The 26,565-nt window shown below is 36.9% G+C and overlaps 1 protein-coding gene across 3 annotated transcripts in view; it reads right to left on the reverse strand.

Annotated features, from left to right (window-relative positions):
• Window positions 1-25,196, reverse strand: part of LOC129245422 (putative fatty acyl-CoA reductase CG5065) — a 74,142-nt gene extending 48,946 nt beyond the window's left edge. For all 3 annotated transcript variants that reach the window (XM_054883579.1, XM_054883580.1, XM_054883581.1), the window contains exon 1: window positions 24,921-25,196. The gene's annotated coding sequence lies outside the window, so the exon portion shown is untranslated. The remainder of the gene's footprint in view (window positions 1-24,920) is intronic.
• Window positions 25,197-26,565: the final 1,369 nt, after the last annotated feature.

Raw genomic sequence — 26,565 nt, forward strand, 5'->3', positions numbered from 1 at the left:
GTAGGCAAAAGGATATTTCCCTATCTAATTGATTTTACAAGCTATAGCGTACCTATAGATGAGAGAGAGCGCGTCGGCCGAAAAACAGGTAGAAGCGCGCCCTCGGAGCCACTTCGAGGTAAGGCGTCAAACTTTAAACGCATTTTTCTCGAAACACAATTTTTTTGCGCACGCGGTGCGATTTCGCTTAAACGACTACACCGATTTCGACGTTTGGTGGCTCAAATTAAAGCTTATTCAATTTATTTATTTATTTTGTCAAAAAAAATTTTTTAGTATTGTTTTTTTTTTTTTTAGTTAAAACAAATAAAAGGAGGGTCCCCATTTTTTTCAAAAAAGGTTTTTTTTTAAATCGGAAATTCATAAGGCGCCCAAAATTCCATCTAACTTGAGTTTTTTTTTTTTGGTTTTTTCGTTTCAGATCACTTGGCAGGGCTGTAGAGTGATCCGCGCACGACCGTCGTCAGTGAAGGCTGGAGCTGCCATTTTGTATTATTTTTACTCGAACATTTTTTTTTAACTTTTTAAAATATAGAAAAATAAATGTCACAAAAGTTAAAAAAAAAATACCAATGTACTCTTAAAAAAACCATCATGAAAGTACACACATTTTTTGGCCTTTGGACTAGAACCTCCCTTAATACCTTTTACCATCTTAATTATACATATATTGCTTCATCTGCTATAATTAAAGACTTATTCAAGGCTCACGCAGTTTAATTATGCCGTTTCCAATTCGTTTGCTATGATCGCTTTCATAAGACGTCACTCGACAACCCTTTGCCCATATAGTCCTAAGATATTATACTCTGCGGCGGTTCGGTCCAAATTAGATTATGTTTCTTTTATTTGGAAACCTTCTTTCGCACTACATTCACCCAATTTCTCAGACCCGAAACCATCCTACGAATCTCGCTGTCGATTGATTAGTCTTTTCCTATTAAGTGACAGGGGTACTCTTCAGGTAGTATCATTTATCTTTGATCCCGACCATAGCAAAATTAACTGCCAGGTTCTTCTAGAAAGATTACTAATTTTCAAAAATTCAAGTTACAAAAAAAAAATTCAAAATTTTTTGGTAAAAATTTTGCCCTAAAATCAGGATTTTCAGAGAAAATCAAGTATACAGTTCTATAGCCCATTGAATTTTGATATAGTAAAGTGCAGCTCGACAAATTCTTTTTGCTGCTGTTATTTCATTTTTTGCATACAACGAAAGCCCGACATTTTCTTAGATGGATGGAAACACACAACACCCTCTGGAATAAAATCAACCAAATCAACAAGATTTGTAAGGCTTTTTAAAACGTACACAGTATTGTATTAAAACGCAATGAGGTATAAAGCTGCATGCTGCACTTCCATGTGAAGTTGCCAGTCTCCCATCAGACGCGTCTCCAGGACAATGATCGGCAGATATGTAGAGTAGATGGATAATAAAATACTACCCGTGAAACAAAACAGACAAATATCTACTCGATTGCAATATTTTTGTCATCGAGTGGGAAAACAAATCGATTCAATGGCACTTTGGTCAGCGTCTGACTCAGAATGAGCGGCTGTGCGTGGAAGAAGAAAAACTCGAATCCCTTTAGAAGGCAACCACTGAACCACTGATATTTTTTATGAGGAGCTTTTTCATGGCAGAAATACACTCGGATGTTTGCTATTACCTGCCGAGGTGCGACCGCTATTAGAATAAAACTTTTTCTGAATTTTGGTGTTTTACTGAGACTCGAACCTACGTCCTTTCTGAATGCCGAATGGTAGTCATGCACCAACCCATTCGACTACGGCGGCCGCATACAACTTTGCTTGGTCTTTAGTTCAGCTCCTCCTCAAATTTAGGGTACGTGCCTTAAAGTGTTCAACACTGTAGAGAAGTACAACTATATCCTTAATTTTCTCTGGTGCTTATTCTTGGCAGAAATGTGCAAGGATTTTTAACATTCACCCTTTTATTTTATTTAATTTATCCTGGTCACATTCATAAACGTATAGGGAACGTGCATACACTCAGAAGCATTCCATGTTTTTTTTTTTTTGAACCAAAAGTTTTGCTTAAAACAAAAAAGTGAGTACCCTAAAATCCATTCAGGCATACATTCGTACTACGTCTAAGGAGCTTAATGGAGTGTCTATGTTTTTGCGTTATTCGCCGCCGCTTGGGGATGCTATCATCCTACCCCTCGCGCGTTTTTTTTTCATTATTAGTGATTTTTCAATGGCGAATCTCAAGCGCACAACCCAAGCAAAAAAACTCGTTTTCATCGTCACCATTTCAAACAGCGCGATTAAGTGATAAACTTCTTTTCATCGCACCAAACAACACTCAATTCTTAATTCCCACTTTGCCTTGGCGCCACTTCAGTGTGAAACCAAGAACTTCACGCACGTGCTAATCGCTACTGGTAATCGCTACCAGCCAGGTAATTGCAGCATTGCTCAGCAAATTTGGCGCTATGCCATGACTACAAAGTTTCATAAGCGATTCTCTTGCAACAGAGTTTGTTTGGTTTGTTTGCAGTCATTGCCTGCAAATCGTGCTTGCAACACAAGTGTCAAGTTTGTAATAACCAGTCGGTGGCAAGGAGATTGAAATGCAGTATACACGCATAGGTACGTACACAGAAGTAGAATTGGAAGTGTGCTTAATTGGTTAGAATACTCGTTTAGCATCATAACACATACACACAAACACACACACACACACACATAGTTACTTGCTCACAAGCCCGCATATTCGATATAGTCAATTTCAGTTGGCCTTTTTAAATGCGTGGCCTTAAACGCATTGAATTTCAATTGAAAAATAAATGTATTTATTGCATGGAAAATTTTGGATAATTTTGTTTTTGTTTTCTTTGCATGCATTTGTGGCGCATGGAAAATTTCCGCAAATTTTTATAAAACTTTTTTATGCGCAGCGCTGTTTTCCATCAGTTACATGGCTTAGCGTTGAGCAGCAAAATTATTACCTTACGGTATATTGTTTTTGTACGATTTCTACTCGCCTTCCAATTAATCGCTACTCATTTACGAGTATTTGAAATATTATAATATATTTGACCTAAACAACATAGCGTAGCATCAGGCATAAATCAATTTGTTGGAGTTCCAAATCGAGGTGATAAAGCGCGCAAAGAAAAATACAATAACAATTTGCTTGAAAAATGCTAAAATTGTATATTAACTAGCAAACCCGGCCCGCTTCGCTGGGCAAAGACATGGTGGGTCCACGTTTTGGCATATATTTCGAGACCCTAGTCATCAATAGGTATGAAAATTACCCCACATTAAAGTACTTATCGACAGCTTTCATTTGATGCCCATATTGCACATCCACAACCAAAGGTTACCCGGGCCCACGTTTTGACCTATATCTCGAGACCCCAGTCACGGAGCGGCATGAGAAATACTCTGTACTAAAGCATTCACCAACAGCTTTCAATTGATATCCATATTGTACAAACACATTCTAGGGTCCACGTGTTGGTCTCTATCTCGGGACCCTAGTCACGGAGCGGCATGAAAAATACTCTGAACTAAAGCATTCACCAACAGCTTCCATTTGATACCCATATTGTACAAACACATTCTAGGGTCCACGTGTTGGTCTCTATCTCGGGACGCTAGCCACGGAGCCGCATGAAAAATACTCTGAACTAAAGCATTCACCAACAGCTTCCATTTGATACCCATATTGTATATACACATCCGAAGGTTACCCGGGCCCACATTTTGACCTATATCTCGAGACCCCAGTCACGGAGCGGCATGAGAAATACTCTGTACTAAAGCATTCACCAACAGCTTCAATTTGACAGTCATATTGTACAAACACATTCTAGGGTCCACGTGTTGGTCTCTATCTCGAGACCCTAGTCACGGAGCGGCATGAAAAATACTCTGAACTAAAGCATTCACCAACAGCTTTCATTTGATACCCATATTGTATATACACATCCGAAGGTTACCCGGGTCCACGTTTTGACCTATATCTCGAGACCCCAGTCACGGAGCGGCATGAGAAATACTCTGTAGTAAAGCATTCACCAACAGCTTCCAATTGATATCCATATTGTACAAACACATTCTAGGGTCCACGTGTTGGTCTCTATCTCGGGACCCTAGTCACGGAGCGGCATGAAAAATACTCTGAACTAAAGCATTCACCAACAGCTTCCATTTGATACTCATATTGTATATACACATCCGAAGGTTAACCAGGCCCACGTTTTGACCTATATCTCGAGACCCCAGTCTCGGAGCGGCATGAAAAATACTCTATACTAAAGCATTCACCAACAGCTTCAATTTGATACCCATATTGTATATACACATCCGAAGGTTACCCGGGTCCACGTTTTGACCTATATCTCGAGACCCCAGTCACGGAGCGGCATGAGAAATACTCTGTAGTAAAGCATTCACCAACAGCTTCCAATTGATATCCATATTGTACAAACACATTCTAGGGTCCACGTTTTGGTCTCTATCTCGAGACCCTAGTCACGGAGCGGCATGAAAAATACTCTGAACTAAAGCATTCACCAACAGCTTTCATTTGATACCCATATTGTATATACACATCCGAAGGTTACCCGGGTCCACGTTTTGACCATTTTCCCGGCAAATTGTGAATCTAAACCATTCTCGAATCCCATTGAACACACACAAAAAATTTCATCAAAATCGGTTCAGTCGTTTAGGAGGAGTTCAGTGACAAACACACGAACATAAGAAATATATATATAAAGATATAATTGAAAAACTTTTAAAGCTGATCGTAACTTACAAAGCTATCGCATTCGTAAATAAATATTTTTGCTATTTAATCACTCTGTGTGATGAAATGGGAGTAAAAAGCATTTTTTGGGGACTATTTTTGTCAAATATACTTACAGTGCCTGTGAAAATAATAGCACCAAAACAAGCAGCTCACTTTTTTCACAGCAAAACTTGACCAAACGGAATTGGCGAAAAGGCTAAAAAATGGTTTGGGGACAACACCATCAACGTAATGGAATGGCCCCTACAGTCTCCAGATCTCAACCTAATTGAGAATTTGTGGACTAGTGTTAAAAAAGCAGTTCACACTTGCAGTCCAACTATGTAAAATTTCAAGGGCCGATGTTGAATGTGAACCACACCCAAACGTCAAGTTTTTTTCTGCATTTCATTTGACATTTTCAGACCAACTCAATTTGAACCATGGAAAGATGCACAATCGAGCCACGAGTTAAATAAGTTAAAGTTATTCAGGCTTATTATGAAAACGGGCGTTCAAATCAAAATGCATATCGCGCACTTCGTGAAGAAAATCATCTTCAGTGATGAGGCACATTTTCACCTCAGTGGATTCGTCAATAAGCAGAATTGCCGCATTTGGGCGAATGATAATCCAAGAGTGATTGCCGAAAAACCAATACACCCACAAAGAGTGACTCTTTGGTGCAATTTATGGGCCGGTGGCATCACTGGACCGCATTTTTTCCAAAATGAGGCCGGTGTGAATAGTGTTCGCTATCGTGAGATGATAACGAACTTTTTATGGCTCGAATTGGAAGATATGGATGTGGACGATATGTGGTTTCAACAGGACGGTGCCACTTGTCACGCAGCTAACGAAACAATGGCTCTTTTGCGCGAAAAATTTGAAGGCCGAATAATCTCACGTCGCGGCGATGTCAATTGGCCGCCAAGATCACGTGATTTCACACCGTTGGACTTCTTTCTTTGGGGTTATTTGAAAGAAAAGGTGTACGTCGATAAGCCAGCAACAATTCAAGAGCTAAAGGATGAGATAATTCGGTACATTAACGGCATAGAGCCTCAATTATGCCCCACCGTCATCGAAAATTTGGACCATCGGATGGGACTCAAACGTACCGACGACAATTACATACGCTTGAGTTAACGGCTCACTGAAGTTTTATCTACTTCATAACGAAAATAATGGAGACTATCAGCAACGTATAACCTCCATACGTCATAGGTAGGGAGCCTGGAGCAGGTTTCTTTTGTGATAGATAGGATTCACCTTCGATGTAGTGCAAATGCGGTCTTGGGATGGAAGTCAGCTGAAGAAGGAAGGCTTGTTTTAGCGGGAGCATGTACCACAAATCATTTGTGCAACGGCGTCAATCAGAATGTTTCTGACATTTTTATACTCCCCGTCCCAAAAACAAAAGAAGTGACTAGGAACGTTTGCATGACAGCAGAAATCTCTATAGGATTAGAGCTTAGTCATCTCTCATTTCTGCGGTTGGTCGTTTGGTATTGGCCAACAAGTTTTTCGTGAGAAAAAGAAGGCGTTTGAATTGGAACGAGCGCTCGCTATTCTCATATTTGCTTCGATCTAAATAAATTGTCTGCTGGGCATAACGTAGGAGTTTGAAATCTTCATGAAAATCTGCATGGGAAACTTGGCGAATAATACCCTCAGAAGCATCACTTGTAAAAGCCTTCATTGATTGTGAGGAGTTCTCATCAATGATCGCTTGCACTTATTGAATGAGTGAATTCAGCAGATCGAACAGTGTCAGAACATTCCTCGTATTTTTTGAGTTTTGAAACGGATGTCGCATTGCTGCCTGATGCTTCCCATTTACGACGATCTTTAAAAATGAATAATAGAATTAAAGATTTCTAAATCAGTGTCTGAATCGATTACTGCATGTCTCTTCATTTCCTGAGTTTGTGGTAGTCCTCCATGTCTTATCTGAAAAAAATAATGGTTTCGGAAAGTTATAGCCACATTAACGCATGTCCTCCACTACCATATGCCACCCTGTATATAGTTATATACACCGATAAAAAATTTGAGGTGGGTCCCAGAATATCTAACAATCCAAAAATTCTATATTTGAGATGCGTATAATAAAGGGTTTTTGGGGTTTGAAGAGGTGTAATTTTGATATTCAAAGAAAAATGCTATTTTTTAATATAAATGATCGGACGTTTATTTCATTATAAAAAGGAAGGAATGCCGTTAATAATCAAAAATAACATCAGGTAAATGACCACCACGACCACGCTTACAGGACTTTATCCTTCTCATGAAATTTTCCATAACCGAATTGCAAAGCGGCAGCCCTATGTCCTCGATAGCCTCACGAATTCCATCTTTGAGGTCTTGAATCGACCCTGGGCTGTTGGCTTAGACCTTCTCTTTAACGTGGCCCCAAAGAAGAAAGTCACAAGGTGTTAGATCACAAGATCTCGGTGGCCAATTGTGATCACCGCTTCGAGAGATAACATGGTCCGGAAACTTTTGCCGTAAAATATCAATGGTTTTGTTGCTTGTGGGGCACGTAGCGCCGTCTTGTTGAAAATAAATGTTGTCCAGATCAATACGATCCAATTCCACCCATAAAAATCGTTAATCATCTCTCGATAGCGCAATCCATTCACCATTAACACCTGTTATTGGAAAACCCTTTATAAAATATAAGTGTGTTTTTTTGTATTTTTTTCTGTTTACTTTCAAGTCGCGAATCTTCACCTACGTGCAGAAAATAGAGAATTAATATGCTCTCAAGGAAAAACATATATAAAATAGTAATTTTAAATAAAATTTTATGACATTTTAGCCTAAAAGGGGGCAAAATTTTACACAACTAAAAACGGAAATTTTAAAACGCTGTGTGACAGAATTTATTGCTTGGCCTTGCTACTTTTAAAAAAGATTGACTGTGTTGTATAGTGTTATTAAATATTTTAATTTCGCTTGTTGCTACGTTGAACCACATCTTTATTTCTTAAACTCTGTGTAACTCACCGGTTATTCAAGTTCATCGATTAAAAATCAATAGCAAGTAGAAGAGAAGCTCCCCAAAAATAGCCAAATAAAGAAAAGCAAATCGGGTTTTTGACAGCTATTACAAACTTAGCCACTTTCGGAGTGAATGCAAGCAAAACCAAAAGAAAAAAAATCAAAACAACGCAAAGAAAACCCAAAGCAGCGCATCTCATCATTACGTCTGTCGTTATGTTGCCAAAACTTTCGTTTTTAGTCAGCTCGCAAAGTATTGCTGTTTTTTCTTTCCTTTCTTTGTTGCTATTTTGCATATACTGAGTTTCGAAAAAACAATTTGCATATATAATTAATACTTAATTTATAAAAAACAATAACGATTTGCACATATTTCTGCGCTTAAAATATGCTTCAACATACGAGTAGATATTTTACTACTGGGGAAGTTAATGAAAAAATGCGTTATTGCTAAAAAATTTGTGAAAATGTAAAATTGTAAATTTGGTGTCATCGAATTGTATAAATTTGTGGTGTTTTAAAAAATTACATAAATAGATTTCTTTTTTAATTTTTGTATTCCATAGCTTTAGTAGCAAATGAGCTTTAACAAACACAATTCAAATGCAGTGAAATACATTTTGGGGAAAAGAAATCTATTATTTTTTTTATTTTGTGCAAATTGTTTAAAACTGTTTTATGGTCGACCTTTAGATTCTGGACGATGCTGCAGCTACTAACACGCCGGCATATTTTGATTATTTCTGCGATTGTACCGACATATTCTTTAACATCAAACAACGAGCATAAACTTTAAAATGCTTGATTGATGCTCTACTAGATATCGATCACTGCAGCCATCTACCAAATATACAGCTGCGGTGAAAATAATAGCACCATAGGGTATAGCGAAATTCAAACTTTAAAAAGTTTGAAAAGAACTAAATTTTTTGAACATAAAATAGTTTTACTTAATTAATTAATCTATCAACATATTTTTAATAAGACGAGACCCCATATTTCTTGCATATTTCAAAATAAAGGGTGGTTAAGTTTTAAGGGCCGGTGTTGATTTTAAATAAAATACAATTTTTTTAAGAAATTATTGTCATTTCTCTTTATTATGATAAAATTGGTATCGTTCAATTACGCATAGATATTGGCCAAATGGCCGCCGCGGCCTCGGCCGCACACCTCCAAAGAGCACCAAATGCAAATAGTTCCTTATCTAAAGGGTGGTTAAGTTTAAAGGGCCGGTGTCGATTTTGAATAAAATACAATTTTTTTAAGAAATTATTATCATTTTTCTTTTTATGATAATATTGGTGCAGCTCAATTACGTATAAAATAAAATATTGGCCAAATAGCCGCCACGGCCTCGGTGGCAGAGTCAACCTGCTCTGAAACACTGTTTCGTGTTGAATTCAGCACTTATTGTTAAGCTCGGCTGTGATCAGACGCGGCCCAGGGCATTAATATTATTTAGCTCTAGCTGCTGCTGCTAAAAAACAGCTCTTTGTCTCGTCTTTTTTCATCCCACTTGCGTAGTACACGGAATACTTGCTTGGCAAACTTGCATCTATCATCCCTTTAATGTTTTGAATTGGACAAAATGACAGTTAAATTTGTCTTACTTGGCTGTCTTCCAAAGATCGTGGCTAACTCCTCACGTACCCTTCTGAACTTTGTCGCGTGTCTTCAAACTCCTCTGGGCAGGTAGGATAGTGCGGTGAAGCGGAGAGACCAAGCCTATGCAGATAACACTGGAAGCAGTCATATGCGCTCAGCATCTGAGAGAGGAAGTAATCCACTTCTCCATGTCTTCAACGTTACCAATTAGAAAGGTCAAAATTCCACCTTCGCCACCATTCGTTAATGCAATTCGCTGTTCTAACCTTGGTCCCTTGTTGGTTTTGCTTCATGCCTTGTATACAGACGGTTTCGTTCACGTACTCAGATATCCAGTGAGATTCGTGCAATCACGCAAATTGCTTACATGGTTATAAGCAGCAAAGGACATGCCACGCCGCTACACTTCTTTAATGAAGGATTTCGAGTGAATTCTGCTGCGTGTATCGAGATTCTAGAGACATTAGTGAAACTCTAGATTAATAGTGTACGCCTTTCTACATCTTTCAGCAAGACTCTGAGCCTTCACACAAGGCGATGACGATACAAGATTGGATGGCTGAAAATTTCCATTACTACATAACACTCAACTTATGGCCGTCTAAATCCCCAGTCCTTTAACCCCTGGACTACTAGGTACGGGGCGTGGTTGAGCATGCAACTAGTAAGCACCATCATAACGCTATTTCTTTTCTTATGCCGACAATTAATACCGTTATGGTCAATATGAAGAAGGAGCATTTGAGTCGGGTATGCAATAATTTCTGGACCCGGATCGAGGATGTTATTGTAGCTATTTGAAATTTTATTGAACCATTTTATAGATTTATAATTAATAAGTAGACATCGGATTCTTATGCAAGTGCATATTTTTGTTTAACATCACATGAAGTTCGCACCTAGGTAGAAACTCATCATAATAAAATATTAAATTTGCATAAAAATCCGATCTCTAATAATCAGTTAATTTTGTGTAATTAACTGATCATTGTTTAATAGGCAGCCACGCTAGAAAGCTAGGATTCCCGTACTTTGATTTCTGTTGAAGCTGTCTTAATACAGAAGAGGAGGAAACAGTCAGACACTTTTTATGTGAGTGTGAAAGTTTAGCTATAAGGAAGCCCCGCACTCTTGGTACGGCATTTTTAACTGATGTAGCGGACATAACGCATCTACATAAAACTAACGAAGCTTTGCTCGTTTATTAAAGCTACCGGATGGTTTGAAAAGGAACCCTTAGGGTAAGGATAAGCTCCAGTGGTATCACAATGGGCCTGCGAAAGGTCTAAGTGTGTCGTTCCGACAGCCACCCTACCTACCTACCCTACCTAATGTTGTGTAAAAAATTCGTGAAGTTTCATTAAATATTTTTCAAAATAAAACCTAATTAGTTTTACTCTCAAGTTGTCCTCAAATACTGTACGCACCCTGAAAAGATACGAGCTGCAATTTTGTGATCTATACTTCAAATTCCTATACATCTGTTGTATGCAGTTTTAGTTATTTTCCTCGAGGGTTAATATGTTCAGATTCAAAGAATCTGAAATTTCATTCTAAGAGGGTTGGTTGGTTAGTTGAAGTGGTGCTTAATTCGGAATCCACCTAGCACTTCCGTACCATTTTGTCGCCATATCCTCGTTACCAACTTATTTAATGTCCAGTTATGTGTTTCTTAAGAACCTTATTAGGTTGTGGACGTCTAAGCCAGACAGTTGTTCGAGACTCTCGAATAGTGGTTTGCGCAGAGTTCAATTTCTCTGCGTTCATAGGGCAGGGCATGCACAGAAGAAATGGAAAATAGTTTCCTTTTTCTCTGGTTGTTTACAACTATGACAATAATTTTGGCTGCTTGTTCGCCGATAGACCAAAAGGCTGTTATGACTGCCATGAGTCTCGTTTATCAATCATCTACAATTCACGATTTGGAGATATTTTGAGGACATTACATTCTTGTTTACACCTAGTGCAATCATCTTGCTAATTCGTCTGATTTTTCATTTCCTTCAATGTTCCGATGTCCCGGTACCCAGGCGTTATAGTTTTCATTCCAGGCTATTACTGCTTTGTTCCACCAGTTCAGAGATTGTTATAGCCGAATCCTGTGCCTGGATTGCAGCTTGGCTATCCGAGAGGGTCATTGTATTGCCCGCCCTATTCCTGAGCCATTCGGACTTTTTGGTAATTCAAATCCGTACTGCAATGAGACCATTCTTACATTCTCCATAATGGGCCATAACGTACTGCTGATATTTCAAAAGACTTTGCATGTTGTCTGATCACTCCATCCACAATCCGCGATCCGTAGGTATTTTGAGGAAGTTGTGTTCTTGATTGCACACGAGTCATGTGAATACTGATTCTGCAAGAACGTTATTGATGGCACATCCCTATCTGGCTGGTTTATCTGCTTTTTCGTTACCTCCAATGTTCCGATGTCCCGGGACCGAATGTCACTCAAGGAGGTAAGGCTAATCCTGCTTTCTTTCCCCGAGTTTTATAGGTTACTGCAGCCTATTCTAGTACCTAGATTGCAGCTTGGTTATCCAAAAGAATAGCGAATAGCTACACTTAAAAGAGAAATCTGCGATTAGGAGCCCCCAATTGTGAGTACTTCCGCCTGGAAGACCCTGCAAGCATTAGGAGGTCGCAAAGATTTTTCAATTCTGAGTCTATGAGAACATATGGTATACCAGCTCGAACACCACAATCCGTTTGAGAGCCGTCTGTAGAGACTATAATTTCGAAGCTGTTTAGTGAGTATCCCTTACTCCATTCCTCCTCAGATGGAAAGAGATAAAAGAGGTAAAATTCCTACTTAACTTTTTCAGTCGGGATGATGTAATCAGTTCTCTCCGAGTTGTACTGAGTTTGTCGCAATAATAGACGGGCATGACCAACCGATTTTTTCTTTCCAGCGATCCGCTTTACTAAACTTAAATGCACTAATGGTTAGGTAAGTGGGGTGCTCCGCCGGAAATAAATTCGTGTGTTAACTTGAAAAACGGTGTCTGGCTGATATTATGCCATGATTATTTTTTTGTGTTGCGCAGTGTTATTTTTGGCAACTAAAAATTGCATTGCAAATTAGTTTCGATTTTGAAAGTTAATCTTATTTAATTTTGCAAAACCATATATGTATGTATGTTTATTAAGGTGAAGCGATGATATAAGGAATTGTTTTTTTAATGTTTTTTTTTGGAATATCATAGCAACAATAAACGCTGCCTTTATTGGAGTCAATAAAAATCACAAAATATTACCATCTTGGAATAAAGTTTCGAGGTGGAAAAAAAATGAAATTTTATTTCATATATCAAAGATTTTAAATTTAAATAATTTAAATATTAAATAATACAAATAGGTGCAACCTATCACCCACAATGCCAACTCGTCCCTGAAATTCATTTGATGCCACCAAATACGTCTTATAACACAAAGCAACGTTATGAGTTACCTAAACAGACAATGACAACGCTTTGAAATCAATTCGAACGCTAACAACAACCAGAAGTGAATACAAGTATACAAATATATGTACGCATGTATGTATGTCCACAATTTTGGGAGGTAAAACTGGAAAGTGTGAATTTGATGTATTTTTTTTTTTTAATTATTGGTGTCTGGTCTCTTAACATACGACAAAGGCAAAAAATATTATACTTTGCCGCGCTATTTCTGGGATAGAAAGCAAACTTTCTGCAGGTCAATCAAGAGCGATATACCCTAATGTACATAAATACACATATTGCACAAATATATGCAGAATACAAATGTTTAAAAGTAATAATAGAAATAATAAAAATGTATTAGAAACCAGCTAATGTCTGGCGTGCTTTGCAACTCTTCATAAGCGAGTGACTTTAAATGTAGTTTGACTAGAGGATCTTTAAAAAGACGCACCTACATTTTGTTTTAAAATAAAATATGAAAAAATTTAGATTCTTACAAGTTTCACTATTTCTCTACTTGACAATTTATTAGTTTGGGGAAAAAGAAATCCATTGTTTTCTCGGCAGATGGCTGCAGCGAGAGATATCGAAATTAGCGATCAAGCAATTTTAAGTTTATGTTCGTTGTCAAGTTGGCATTTCACACTAAAAAAAATATTTTGCTGTTTTTTGTTTGTTTGATTCAGTTGTGAGTTACAGGGTGCTAACAATGGTGCTTACTGCGCCCTTGCGGCCAACATTTGAAAGGGATTATCTTTAAGGGGTTAGGGGTAGTCAGAATTTTCAAAAAATTGAATTTTTTTTTGCATTTTCTTAAAGTATAATATCTTTGAATTTATGAAGTGAATAATTTGAAGTGAATCCGACAAATATTTTTCGAGTTATACAACAATTAACAAAGGTCACTCGGGCGCTCCGGAGCTCAATAGCAAAACTTTAAATGCGTTTTTCTCAAAACTATGTTTTTGAACTGGTGATGACTGTAACTTTAAAACCCCTTCGTATATTTCCATACTTTGAATTTTTATTATTTGAAAAACATAAAAAACTAGTGCCTAATCGAAGGATTTTATTCCAAAAATTTCGATTTTTTTAAACATTTAATTGTTGGTTTTTTTTCTCGAAAATCTGAAAAATATTTCCTCAGGCCGCCACATTGTTAATTTTGAAAACAAAAAAGAGCTCCGTTCAGTCACAAGATTATCTATTAATAAAACTAATTTCTCTTGACCGATTGATTTTAGATGAATCTCTAAGGACTTGTGATGATCACCGCAAGAGATTTCTGGAGAAACGGGTTCTACACAAACAGCGATAACTAGGCGAAATAAAAGGCGAAAAATTTATTCGACAACTGAAGAGAAGCCAGAGTAGGCAGGACAATCACCTACCCTGTCAGAAATCAAATGGATTAACGAAACCAACGCAAGACAAGTCTTGTCGAGGCCCTATGCTCCAGAGAGGAGTTAACAAGGAAAGAAAAACAAATTTTTTTTTTTGAGATTTTGCTTAAGTCAAGTTGAAACATGATGTATTAGTGCTATGTTTTTATTTTTGTAAAATAAAGCAATTGACTAGCAAAAAAAAAAGATGATTGAAAATCAACATTTTTTCGGGCCTCTGACTACCCCTCATCCCTTAAAAAATAAGTGTAATTAATGGTTCTACACAAAAATAATAAAGATTGTCCCGTGGCTTTATTTCAGTTTAAAATCCGATACCGCTACATATATATAAATTATAATATAAAAAGTTTGAGATTTTGTTTGTCTGGACTTGAGGAGTGCCAGACCGGCAATTCAACCGTTTCACCTATCTACTTCACTGGAGGGACTAGTAACCTTCTTAAAAAGATCTAAGTGGTTTGAGCAACTAAGTAAGGGGACGAAAATCAAATGCTGATATCACAATGGTCCCTAGGGCCACTGAGTGTCTTGTCTTAGACACCTAGGCAAATCTAACCTAACCTAACCTATACCGTGGCTCCAAAAATTCGCGTAACTGTCACTAAGCTCTACGCAGCCTGTATTTATAAACAACTTAAGCAGCTACTTACTGAAAAAAAAATTTTTTAAATATTCATTTTTTGATTCACTAAAATGCCTCACACATTCGCTAACTGGCAGCAGAGCAGAAGCGGCGAAGATTTTTTGTAAATAATTACTGTACAACCACAAATGCTGACCCATATGAAGCACGATTGTGAAAGAGAGGTGCGAGAAGAATACGCGTAGAGAAATACAAAGAAAGATTGAAAACAACAATTCATTAAATATTCAGTTATTTGACGAAAGAGAAGTGTGAGAATAGATAAAAAAAAAATATAAAGAAATATTGAAAACGATAATTCATTAAAAATTCAGTTAATTGGCAGCTGAAAACCAACAATTTCTGTAACGAGTGGGGCAGGAGAGGAGGATAAGGAAAGATAAAACTTGCTCAGATGCGCTAACGATTAAACGTTTCTGAGATCGCGATGCCCTTAAATAGCACTTTTTAAATGATGCAACGATGCGGCACAAGTTCATGACACGGCCTTGTCTTACTTACTGTACTTTTTGTATTGGGTAAATACAACGAAAATGGCTGGCAAGTCGAACTAAATGAACTCGTGCTCACCACCAGACCGTCTGACTATCAAAGTTTGTTATTTACACAACAGCTTAAACGTTTCAGCTTTTAATTGCTTGTGCACATATCGAAGTAGGTATAAACTCGCCCAACTGCCTGCTATGTTTCTAGGCCCTTAGATGTGTACGAGCTTGTGTATTAGGTAAGTTTATGTTTGTAAGCTGCTCCAGCGACATATCTGCACATTCATCTTTCTGCTGTTTGCCTCTATTTCTTTGCTACAGCAGTGGCAAGTATCATTTATGATTTTCATATATTTTGTGATTTTTTTATTTCTAATAAAAGCATTTTGTTGTTTTAGTATCTACCGAAGCTCACTGAATTGAAAAGGTTAAGTTGTGACTACTTCCTAGCCCTCAATATGCTAATGTTTACTTTTGAGTATAACTTGAAGTGAATAACATAACTGCTAAACGGGTTTGGTTTTACTGTTATTAATATTTTTTTTTTGTAATCTACAAATTCGCCACTACCAAATGCTACTTTTTGGATCTTAGTCTTATGGTGTTTCCCCTACACGTTATCAGACCGACAAAAAATTATTTGAGGAATCTTCGCGAGGCAAATTGGAATAGGGTCAATCAACTGGTAGCCAAAATATATATTTCATATTCAGAAAAACTGTTTAGCGGACCATCTGTAGGCAGCAGTCGTTAGTCCTACGAGCTCTCTTAGTGATACCTATCTGTGAAGTTGCCTCTGAGCTAAGTTGTCTAGAGCACCTGCTAGAAAGCTAGCTGAGCCAAATTCACTAGATATGCAGAGGACTGAGAAGTTTCTTGTCACAGTGTCAATACATTAAAGAAATAGATAAAAAATGTTAAAAGGGCTTGGTGACCCAAGTTTTATGAATATCTCCCATCAACTACAAAGCCTAACGATTGAGTAGATATCTTTCCAAGAACGTTGCTCCTCCCAGTTTTCTGACAAGCTTAGGTGTGACTTAGTGCTGTACGATTAAGTCCTCACTGGTCCTTCAATGTACCGAGAAACTTAATCTACTAGGACCTCACAATTGCATCCAGCTAATTTGGGTCCCACGATACAGGGATATAACTGGGGACGAAGTAGGACCCGAGCACTTCTTTTATAAGGGAAAACACACCATCGAGGAGAAGCTTAGGAAGGAAAAACTAAGTTTAAGGCAGGTTTGCAGGCGCCAAACTATGGGACTGCGCCACGCGAAATCCCTACTGGGAGGGTAGAACTAAAAGAGGTTTAAAAGACTCATAACCCTCCTCAAGAATAACCTGAGAGTACTCACAGGCATTCTCACATGCCACTGCAGACTGCGTAGCCATCTGCACTTGATCGGTATGTGGTCCACTGCTTCCTGTAGTTTCTGTGACTAATCTAAAGAGACTGCAATGCACCTTCTCCTTGTATGTAGTGATATAGTGCGGTGTAGATTGAGACATCTCAACCAATTGTAGCCAATAGAAAGGCTCATACGCTCAATCTAACCCGGCTCTATCTTGAGTTTAATAAGAGAATTGAATCTAGGTGCGGTATTGTGATGAGCAGAGAGCACAAATGGCCATGAGGTCGATGTGCAAACCTCAAAGAAAATCTATCTATCTATCTAAGTCGCACAGAGAGTGGGTTTGAAGCACTAGATGTGGTAATATAGAGACGACATCCAACTCCTAACACAAACAGGCAAGGTTCAATCAATAAAATTATCATAGAAGATAAAGTATCATAACAGTATTGTTGCAAAGAACAAAAGCCACAGTAATACTTTGAATAACCACAACTTGCAGGGTCACTTTGGGTCACAATACTGAGAAACAGTTTCGGCCGATCGGCCTAATGGAGAGGATACTGTGTACACAGATCAAGCGCTGTCTTACTGCCAAGAATTTCAGCTCAATATTCTCATCGGAATAGCAGATTGGTAGGGCAGGCACTGCATGAAGTTTTTTGCTATATGGAACTGGCACTAAATGCCATCTGTTTTTAACTACATAAGTTTCTTTTCGCTATGGTTGCTGGTGGACTGTAGTCTGTATGCACCTGTTGATTATTCTCTGAATGTTGAGAAGGATAAACCTCAATTGTCCCTTTGGAAACGGCAAGCCACTGAAGGGAAACGGGCAATCATTGAGGTAGGGAGCCCATTTGCCTGTAGAGAGCAATCACTGAAGTAGGAAAATGGACTATATGGGACACCTTTTGGAGTGCGGGTTCATATCTTTTGCTTTAGAGGCTCATGCTGAATGAAGTTCTGTTTCACACTACCTCGAGCATAGTTCACATTGTTGTATAAGTCAACTGCAAGGAGTACTCGAAACTTTCATGGAAAAGAAATGTTGAAAAGTGTCACTAGATAGTCCTTTCCGTAAGAGTGCAATTGAGAACGAAAATTGAAGACTATGGCTATAGATAATACATCGGAGATATAAGATCAATTATCATCTATATTCTTTCAATAACGTCAAAGATCTCTAAAATATATACTTGCTTCCGAGGCATAATGGCGTTTCGGGGAATAAGGAAGCAGATGAATACGCGCGGAAAAGAACTGACACAAAACTTCCGGAGTCTGCTCTTAGGAGGAGAAGGCTGTTGCCTGAGTAACACAGCCCAGACCAAATTAGCACAAAAGATGCTATTCTGATACACCACTTCTAGAACCACTGCTTTTAATTAGTCGAAGTCTACGACTTGACTTGACTATGCACCTGCCTATGTTGTCTATTTTCATTCTGCAATTTCTTTCAAGTGAACTCTAGCATTCTATGTAATAGAGCACCCAGACTTGGGTACTCATACAGGTAGTAAAATTCTTTTTTCTTATACTCTTCTTGATTGTAGCTTCTGCATCTCTCGTTATATGGGCACCCCATTATCCTGACTTGATCTCCCAAAGCCCAGTGGCACGACAGGTGTACTAATCTGAATATTTACACAGTTTCGAGTTAACTTTGATGATCACTCCATGAACGAATGAGTTGAGTTTGCTGAGACTTTCGTGGCCAAGCATACTGCTTCTCACAGAAATAAGAACGGGCACTTGGCGGAGCTGTTGACCAAGTAACGATTTCTGTTGTAGTTGTAAAGATTGTACGTGCGGCACAAGAGTCATACGCTTCGGTGAATATGCTTCAGATTTATGGCAAACTATATTTATTCCAGGATCTTGCCAATTTTGACCCATTTTTGTTGTCTTCTGAAGTATTGATCAAACAATTTAAAGTTTATGCTTATTGCCAAGGTGAGATTTCACACTAAAAAAATTCTGTTTTGTTCCATTCAGTTGTGAGTTACAGAGTGTTAAGAATGAAAGTCAACAAAAAGAAAATTCGGTAGATTTTACAGTTCTTCCTTGATAAAGGCGAAAATGAGAAAATGCAAGCCAGGCCGCTGAAATCGTGAATGGTGTTTATGGTGCCGATACTGTAACAGCTAATTACGTGCAACCTCTGCAATATTGGTTTCGTCGAATCTGCCCAGGCATTTTTGGTGTTAAAGAGAATGCCGAAAATGTGCATAAAATCACAGAAATAATTGAAGTTGATCTGCATGATAGTAGTCATAGCATCGCCCAGAATTTCACCATAAAACAGTTTGAAACCATTGGCGCAAAAATTTTGCACAAAAATAATTTGTCCCCATACTGAAATATCGCAATCGCTTAAAAAACAATCACATTGGTGTTACTTCTTCTTTAATTAAAATATTGTATAACTTAACAAATGCAAGTTTATGGATTTATTATAGATTTTTTTTTCACGAAAGCAATATATCGCAATCGTTTGCTTAATCACATTCGTTTTACTTCTTCTTTAATCAAAACATTTATAACTTAAAAAATGCCATTTAGTACTCCAACTATTCTTCTTTTGTGTCAATACTCAACTCGGCTACAAATGAATTTCGAAGAATATTTCACAATAACTAAAACCCCTGATTTTTATATTTGTCCATTTTATATGAGTAATTGCTTTTTCGCTGTTGGCGATTTAATTTCGTTGTAATGGATTTTAATTAAATTTTTAAACTTTTTTTATGAAGCATACATTGCATTGCAGAGCTAAAAAAAAATTTTTTTTTTTTTTTGTTATTCTAGAAAATAATATTTTATATGGCGAGGACATACATTTTGCAGAATATGCGGCAATATATTAATATAACCTGATATAAAATTAAGGGAAACATAAATTGAGTTCGATGCATTTTATGGCAAATAACTACAGCAAGCATTCCCATGGCAGTCAGTTCTATGTACGTTCCCGGAATGACTCGAGTTTTTCCCGACCAAGGGCTGCCACCCCAGTAAACTAGCCCTGTCTAGTGTACCCTATCCCACCTACAGCAAAGGGGCTTATTGATAAGTTCTGACAACTTGTTTGTTTCTCACTTAATTTTAACAACCTTTTTATGAAAATATAGTGCATTATCCTAAAACCATATAAATCAAAGTTTCCAGCTTTATGCAAATTTTAAAAAATTCTACAAATTTTCATCCGAATAACAAACTTTTTAATCGAAAATTATAGAAGAATTATAATTACTCCCCATCGAATTGCGGTATAGTAAAGTGCGAGCTGCAACCGGCTAAAAAATCGCATTGATTTGTAGACAGCGTTGGGACTTTTTTCGGGTAAAATTTAGGGCGTGCCTTATATTAAGAAAATTTCTAAGAAGGTTTCTAAAATTTCTGAAAAAAATTAAATTTAAATTTGTTGAATTTTTTTTATTCAAAAATGTTTGAGCTCCTTGGTACTGGCACTTTATTATACTAACATTCAATGGGCAATGAAACTGCATACCCGAGATTTTTCTAAAAAATGTTTTTAATTTTTTTTTTTAATTTGGACAAAGTTTGATGCTTATATTTATATGGCTGTTGTAATAGAATGCACTATATTTTGATAGAAAAAAGAAAGCAAAATTAAATAGGAAATCAATAAATTGTCAAAACTCGTCAATAAACCCCTTTGCTATAGTTATGGAACGCATTGTAGATGTCACACTAACAATTCATAATATTACATAAGAGGTGGCGTTAAATTCATCAACCCATTTTGTTTTTGATTAACTCTTTTACTGAATAAAAAAAATTTGTTGAGTGATGGAAATCTTCATTTTGACCTTTACGCACTCCATTGCTTGTCTGTTTGTGTACTGCAGCTGTCTAATTCCAAGTGTCAAATGTGTTTGCGTACGACGTCATTTACAAAAATTATAAATTACCATCAGGTTGATGAATTTGGTGTCACCTTGCATATTAAGTAAATATAGTTTTATTTTAATCTGCAATTATTTCAAGTGTTTGGCCGTTTATCACAAAAATCTCATAGTTCTCATTAATTGCGCTGTTCCCCATTGTTTTATCTACAACTGCAAATGGCATCGCTTTGATACGTAAAAAATAATATTACTGAGGATAATAAGTGCATTAATAAAATTGAAAAAAGTTAGTTACTAACTATTCATTGTAAACAAACAACAATATAATCCACGTACTACAACTAATCCAGCAATAAACTTAATGCCTGCTATTAAGTACAAAGTTTATTTATAGCTTGGAAATATTTATACCAGTTAATACCCTTATTTAAGATAATAAGTCAAGTGTGAACAAAGTCCATCCGCTTGTATAAATCGATAATAATTCGCCAGTTGCATAGATTAGAAGCGCACGAGGGTGTGTCAATAGGTCCCTGGAAATTAGAACACAAATGGACGACTTATCTAACAATTTTCTAGTCAAGAAATAGCTTTCAAAACAACGCCTCCTAATTGATTCTGATTGACCTGTGAGCTAGTTTTGTTGTGACAATCATTTTGAAATAAACGCCAACGGATACTTTTGTAAAATTTAAGGAAGTACATTCCGCAAAAAAGGGGGCATCTTATAATGAACCCGAAGCAGTAGAAATGGATAGGAAAGGCGTGCGCAAAAGGGTGACCTTCTCGCTATTTCAGAAGCAGGCCTTTGGCAGATGAGCCAACACAGATACCTACAAAATAACTAAACAAACGTAGGAGAATTTCAACAAATTCTGAACTGGTGAGTTGTTAAGAAATGAAGAAGCAGACATATTTGCAATTACGTCAACAATAACTGGTCACTGGCTTTTGCGAGACCAAGCCAGGAGGATATATTTACAATAGATAAACAACTATTTGCATTTGGTGGTATTTGGAGGTGTGCCGCCGAGGCTGCGGCGGCTATTTGGTCAATATTTTGTTCTATATGTAATTGAGCTATACCAATATTATCATAATAAAGAGAAATTACAACAATTTAAAAAAAAACTGTATTTTATTCAAAATCAACACCGGCCCTTAAAACTTAACCACCCTTTAGAAGTCAATCAAGAAGAATCTTAGGAAACAGTCTTTTATTTTTAGTGTGAGTGCTCAAGTCTGGGTGTTCTACGACATAGAATGCTGGGGGAATTCTCAATGGTTAACTTGAAATAAATTGCAGAAACGAAAATAGATGACATAGGCAAATCCATAGTCAATTCAAGACTTCGACGTCGACTAATAAAAGGCTGTGGTGTTTCAAAATTGCTTCTTTTGTGCTAATTGTGTCTGGGCTGTGTGACTCCCCTCATTCTAATTCTACCTACTTGGAAAGATTGTAAACTTTATTTATTTATTTTTTTATAGAGTGAATAAAGAATTTTTGAAAGCGTCAGAATCTGTCCCAGCTTTTGATAAAGCTCACGAATATATTTGCACCTCGAAACTTCAGTGATGAAGCTGTAAAGGGGCATTTTAAAGGAAAAAAGGAGAGAGCCAATATTGAAATTTTTTTTTGGAAAATATTAGTTTAAATTATGAAAATGTGAATATGATAAGGCATTTTAAATGAAATTTGTTTATTTAAAGTATGAATTAACTTTCAGGGTCTTTAGCACGAATTAGTTCACTCCACCTCGCCTGTACTGCACTTCTATCTGGAGTGCAAAAAAAACCAAAAACTATCAAATAAACGTTAAATAAAGTATATTTTGCTAAAAGTACGTTTTTCGCCTAACCGAATGTTACGCATTTAAATTTTGAGGGACTTATTGACTGCTCTTGTTTATTCATATGCGCGTTATTGTTATCTTTGCTTTTCATTCACTGCATTTGTATGAATATGCCATTAGAGCAGTTCAAACAACAAGACGGCATATTTTATTTGTGTCATATTTAACATGTTTAACATTTAGCGCTAGAAAAAAAGCTATTAAAAGACGCAGTGCGAAGCCAGCTAATGAAAAACAAAAGACTTAAGCAACGAACTCGATATGTGCACGTACTGCTTGCTATAAAAATATAGCACCTCAATATTTTTACTATATTAATATAGTTTTAAAGTTTTTGTTTTTTTTTTCATTTCTTGAATGTACATTTTTCCCCATTGCCAAACAAAAACCATATAATTTATTATACATTTAAATATCACACTTTTTAGCAGAAAAATATAAAAAATTGCTTCGTGCAAGCACAGTGTATTATACCGTCAGCTAAAAAATTTATAAAAAATCAACGATATTTTTCAGCAACTTCAAACTTGCACTTTATTAGGTTAAAATTTAATAATTTATAAAGTTGTGTACCAGAAATTTTTATAGAAATTCTAACTAAAAACGTTGAGCTTGTGATGAATGGTGGAATTTTTCAAATTGGTGTATAAAATTTCAAACTTCATTTATACGGAAAATAAGCTATACTTAAAAACAAAATTATTAATATTCAAAATACAAAAGAAAAATAGTGAAACGATTCAAGTGCTGTCATTTGCCGGGGGCTGTGCTAAATAATATTAAAAAATCACACTAAATAGTATGCATTTAAAAGGTAATCAGATTGGAGTTAAGGTTTCCCCATAGGGTTGCTTTTGAAAGATTACGCGTGACTACTGTCAAACTAAATACACAATTTTTTTGTAGGATTCATTGACCTTTCACCATGCAAAAACTTACGCCTCAACAACATTAATAAATCGTAAAATTATATTACGAAAATCCACGCTCTATGGAAATTGTTCATGGCGCGCTCAGGTCAACTTATGACGTACGCCGATGCTGCCGAAAATGGAAGCCCGTGACCTTCACAACATTTTGTGCCAACATAATGGCGGTCGGCGGATGGCCACTACTTGACATACAGCCCATGAAACAATGGATTTACTGCATCGTCGTTTCGGTGGACAATTTTTTTTTGTCTCGAAGTAGTGAATAGACCACCAAGATGGTGTGATATCACACCTTTGAAATTTTATTTGTGGGGGTATCTAAAGTCCAAATGCTTTGTGGATAAACCAGCTTCGATTCAGGCATTGGAAGCCAACGCTACTAAAATTATTCACGAGATACCGACCGAAGCCGTCCAGCGAGTCATTCAAAATTGGTGTTTGCGGATGGTCGAAATACGATGCAAGGGGATTATCTTTAAAAAATAAATGTCATAAATGGTTCAACACTAAAATAATACAAACTGCCCAATTAATTTAGATTTTCGTTGCTTTATTTATTATTTATTTAAAATTCGATACCTCTAAATTTGTCAACCCTTTCTATTTAAATATTTTTGGGTGATTAAATTTAAACGGCTGATGTTGAATGTGAACCACACCTAAATGTCAACGACACCGTTGGACTTCTTTCTTTGGAGTTATTTGAAAGAAAAGGTGTACGTCGATAAGTCAGCAACAATTCAAGAGCTAAAAACATTAACGGCATAGAACCTCAATTATGCCTCAGCGTCATCGAAAATTTGGACCATTGGATGGAGGTGTGCCGCCGAAACCGCGGCAGCCATTTTGCCAATATTTTGCTCCATACGTAATTGAACCATACCAATATTATCATAATAAAGAGAAATGACAATAATTTCCTAAAAAAAATTTATTTTATTCAAAATCAACACCGGCCCTGGAAACTTAACCATCCTTTATTATATTATATTCTGTTAAGCCGTGTCATTTTAGCGTCTGCGCGTGTATGTCAACTATGCGTTAGCTGGCTTCTCGCACCCAACGTCAATGAAGTGTTTAAGAAATATGAACAAGTTTATTATTTTGTGTCTCACACTTGCGCGAAACCTAGTTGAACATTTTCAAACGATTTTTGGCAATACAAAATAGGCAAATATTTTACAAATGTAAACTGGTTTTTTTTTGTTGTAATTTTAGGCAATTTTTTTATTTTGTATTTTTACACCTTTTATGTAAGCCAATGGCAAATATTTATTTTTTCGATTGTAAATAAAGTTCCGCCAGTCTTATTACGTGCTCATTTTTTAGTGCCGCATGCATTAATTGCCCAATGCACACATGAAAGTCACACATACGCGTTTGTGTGATGACACTTGGCAATCTGTAATTACAGCAGACGCGCGACAAAATCAACACCGCTAATAGGCCGTAAATAAATTTATAAATATAAGGACAGTAATTTACTTATTTCTTGCTAAGTATTTGCATATAAAGTTAGGATTGTACATACGCGTTGGCTAAACACTGCGTTTGCTTGACAGACGGCTGCTGTATTGTATAGAATCAAGCTGAGCTCCACAAATGTGCTTGAAGTGCAAAATAGTTTTTTAACTGCAAATTTGCTAAACTTCTTTTTTCTTTTCACGTTTGTAAAGTAGTTTTAAACTACAATTTTTACAATGTATACAAATTTGTTCACAATTTTCTTTTCGTCAAATTCCACTGTAACTTGGCTTTTTTGGCAGATAAAAGTTGTGCACCGAGCAACGTCCGATTGGAGACTGAACCTCAGCCACAGCTTGCCGGCTAATATGAATGGATTTTCAGAGCAACAAAGTAGCAGCCAGCAGCGGCGCAGATTTTATGGCGAAAACAAAATGAAAAACAACAGGTTTGTTTACAAGTCGTTGCAAAAAATAAGCGCAAGCGATTTGCTGCAACTATGCGCCACTACTTTGTACTCGTATACATGAGTGTGGGTGTGCGTGTGTGCGTATCAGCGCGCTCGCAAAAACTGTGCTGCGCTTTTGATAGTTGTTTGTTTTTTGTTTCTTTTTTCGTTTTTTTTTTTGTTTTGGATTTGCCATTTTGATTGCCCCGCTTTTGGCCAACATGCGAGTGGTTTGAGTTAAAATTGTGTCCATTTAATTTTATTACCGCTGTTAATAAACTGAGTGTTGTTGTGCTGAGCCTTTGCTGTAGGCAACGCCGCAAGCGGCTGGTTTAAGCTGCAAAGATTGATGGCAAATGTAATGGCAGTAGCTGCAACAGATGGGCACAAAAAAGAGCAAAAAAATGCATGTTGAAAATTTAGTAATTTATAAGAACCGTTTGTTATTTTTTTTATATTTTAGCTGTTATCTACTCAATTGCTTACTTATATCTAAAAACAAAAAATAAAATAAAATTAAAAATAAAAATAAAAAATTAAAATAATATATAATTGGCGCTTCCACTTCTGTTAGGTATTTCACGAAGCTCCTCCTCCAATTCGTGCTGTGCGTCTTCGTGTTGTTCCACAAATGGAGAGACTTACAGTTTTAAGCCGACTCCCAATGGCAGATATTTTATATTAGGATCTTTTGCATGCCCCATGTACACTATGAGGTTTACCATTGCCTGCCGAGGGAGGATCGCTTTTACAAAGAACTTTTTCTTCTTTTTTGTGTTTCATGCACGAAGATTCGAACCTACGTACTCCGAATAGTAGTCACGCACCAAACCATTCGTCTACGCCGGCTTTTCATATCTGTTAAGCTCACAAAAAGCAATAAGAATAGCAGCAAGTTTTATCAATGCAGCTGAGGGATTTCGAAATTCTTCTGGGCATGCTGCAATGAGTCTTGACCTCCAGGTAAGGCGTATTTTTTCTCTCTCTTAACTACAATTTCATCCATGTCAAACTGTCTGCCACAGCTGCAATTTTGCCATAATTATTGGCGCCTGAAAAAAAATTAGATATTCTATATTTTTGTCCATTCACTCTAGCAGCTGTATCGGAATTTTTGTACCAGCTTCTCTGAAACCCTTACCAATCCACGCTCCGCTTCTGATAAATGTGTAGCATGCGGAACTTTAACCTAAACTCACTTCTTGTGCAAATATTACACACCCGTCCACTCCTTGTGATAATAAATTTTGGCATTTAATTTTAA

The sequence above is a fragment of the Anastrepha obliqua genome, chromosome 4 (assembly GCF_027943255.1).
Source record: "Anastrepha obliqua isolate idAnaObli1 chromosome 4, idAnaObli1_1.0, whole genome shotgun sequence".
NCBI classification, from domain to species: Eukaryota; Metazoa; Arthropoda; class Insecta; order Diptera; family Tephritidae; genus Anastrepha; species Anastrepha obliqua.